The sequence below is a fragment of the Centruroides sculpturatus genome, unplaced genomic scaffold (assembly GCF_000671375.1).
Source record: "Centruroides sculpturatus isolate CEXI.00-Female unplaced genomic scaffold, Cexi_2.0 scaffold1515, whole genome shotgun sequence".
In the NCBI taxonomy this organism is placed as follows: Eukaryota; Metazoa; Arthropoda; class Arachnida; order Scorpiones; family Buthidae; genus Centruroides; species Centruroides sculpturatus.
The window spans coordinates 1-2,594 of NW_019385688.1; the positions used below are offsets into that span (position 1 = coordinate 1).

Consider the following 2,594-nt stretch of genomic DNA (forward strand, 5'->3'; position numbering starts at 1 on the left):
TTATCCGATCATGTGTTCGTTGTCCGAACATAAAAATCTTTCGCGAAAGTGTTCGTTATCCGATTTGTTCGTTAACCGATCACCCACTGTACCTTGTTTCTGCATTTTGCAAAAAATTGCAGTCTGTAATCGGTATAAAAATGTACAACTTTCACTGTTATAACGACTCTGTGCCTGACATTTTCACATCCAACTTGCTAGAAATTCACCAATTCTAAATTCGCGTGCCTCTTCGTAAAAACCGAAAATTTCAGGCTCGTCTCTTTAAAAACAGAAGATCTGAAGCCGAATCGACATTCGTGTGTTACAAAAAACTCAAAAAAATAAATCTGAAATAACTAAAAACGATACAAAAACCCAATTAAAAATACATACGCTAACGCGACTCTCACCAATTTAGCCTACTTGACGACCGGATCGTCGCCCCATAGGAAGCAGTTGTCCCTAGAACGAAAACCAAGAATGAATGAAAACAATAGCAGCTGCCCAACTAGTTTATCTAGTAACAATGCTATTATATGTCATATCTAGAGAGAGACAGGACTTAATAAAGATTTTACTCGTTGTTAACATTTTCAAAATAAAACTCACTACTATCCTTAAAATTAAGTGCTTTGTAGTTTTATAATAATAATAACAATATAATTTTTTTTATAATAAAGTCTAACAACAGAGAGCTCCAGAAAATCTTATTCATTATAATTAAAACAAAAGTTAGTGTTTAAAAAATTCTCATAATAGCCGAAAAATTATGACTCGTTGTTAGATTTTATATGTATTTATTTATTTTTGCAGTATATAAAATGTTGGCTAAGATGAGCTTTTAATTTTTTTTACAATTGTAAAATATTGTCAAAAATGAAAATTTTAAGCTCTACCAACAGATTTGACATGAAAAATCTCCTATGATGTATAAATGTTTTTAGATGAAATCCTACTTTACGTTAAAAGTTAGTTATTGATAAGTCATGTGATTTTCGTAGACAGCACAACTTTTCATCGTTCTTCTGTATTTTATTTATTTAAAGTAAACGACACTATGGCCATTGGCCTTTTCCAACTGTAAAAAATACATATATAAAACACAAACAATCAACAAAGAAAGAAAAAAAAACGCAATTTTTAACAACTTTTTAAAATTGTTCCTAAGTTCTCAAATCTTTATAATATTTAACAACTGAAAATAAAGATGTAAATTTACACATACACCAAGCAATTTTTCACCATATCCTAAATTTGTTTAATTTAAAATATATGCTCTCAATCTGAAATTAGTAATGTACTGCCTCGCCCCTGTACATCGTACTTTTCCTGTTAGCAATAGATTCGGGCCTGTCCTCTATTTAACTCCTTTCGAGAAAAGAGTTTCGAATTGAAATAAAGTGACTTCTGTCTTGCATTAGAAGTACGCCAATCGGGACCTCCCGTCTCTAATTCCAATTCTCTGGTGTCAAAATGGAAAAACGACTCGTAATTTAACGTCGACGTCATCACTGAGTCGGGGGAAATTTCATTTCTTGTAAGAGACAAAACATGTCATAACTTCTTCGAGATTCCGTAAACTAAACAATTGCAATTGATTCGTCGTTTAGTTAGTTAAACGTCGGCCTGTCATAAAACTGCTTGAACATAACGAGAAATGAACATTATCCATTGTTTAGGCATCAATCGTAATCGCAGAATAACGTCAGGATGGCCGAGCGGTCTAAGGCGCCAGACTCAAGGTAGACCTTTCCTGTATAATTCGGGAGCGTGCATTCTGGTCCACGATAGTGGGCGTGGGTTCGAATCCCACTCCTGACACGAACTTTTGTTATGAGCGGTTGATTGAAAATGTCTATTTTAGTGTGACGTAAGCGCCCGGAAGACATTTTGTGATTCGAAACTATAATGCTAATTGGGTCACAACTTTGCAACATGTTGAATTCCGTTTTGAAACCGTCGCTGAAGTAGAATAAACATATGGAAACGTTGCAAAGCGTCGAGCAGAAACTCTGCACTTGCGTGAAGCACAGTTTCTGTTCTAAATTCAAAGCAAAAGAAGTTTGTGAATTCTACTGTCGCTGTCGCCTTCAATTGCGTGAACGATGACAGGGCCAAGAAAAAAAAGGCCCCACCGAGATTTGAACTCGGATCACTGGATTCAGAGTCCAGAGTGCTAACCATTACACCATGGGACCTCGCCAGATCCGCCTGCCGCATATCACCTTAATGCATTGCAGATTGCCTTATCGACTATCGCGTAAAGATATCGCCGCATCTGTTGTTGCCGATAATGGAAGTCTCTCCGTCTACACTTTCTCGTTAAAAAGCGAAGCTGTTGCCACAAATCTGTCGCGAACAGAATGACGGTTGAGGTCGGCGGACATGGTGAAAAAGAATTTAAGAAACGTGTTTCGTTTCGTCGTGTGGAAAGCAAACGGATCGTAAATTGTCGATGGCTGTCCGTGATCGGTGTCTAAATAATCGAATCACTAATTCGTTTCAAGCGTGTTTTTATCGGAAGCGGTCACGGCGCTCGCACCACAGAGGCACAATACTGACACTTGCATTGCACCAAATCGTGCAATGCAAGTGTCAGTTGGAGAACGTCG

The 2,594-nt window shown here is 37.1% G+C and overlaps 2 non-coding genes across 2 annotated transcripts; one reads left to right on the top strand and one right to left on the bottom strand.

Annotated features, from left to right (window-relative positions):
- The first annotated feature begins 1,686 nt into the window (after positions 1 to 1,686).
- On the top strand, positions 1,687 to 1,803 carry Trnal-caa. The gene is made up of 2 exons: positions 1,687 to 1,724; positions 1,758 to 1,803. It is a non-coding gene; the product is annotated as a tRNA-Leu (tRNA).
- Positions 1,804 to 2,108: 305 nt separating this feature from the next.
- Trnaq-cug lies at positions 2,109 to 2,180 on the bottom strand. The gene has a single exon. It is a non-coding gene; the product is annotated as a tRNA-Gln (tRNA).
- Positions 2,181 to 2,594: the final 414 nt, after the last annotated feature.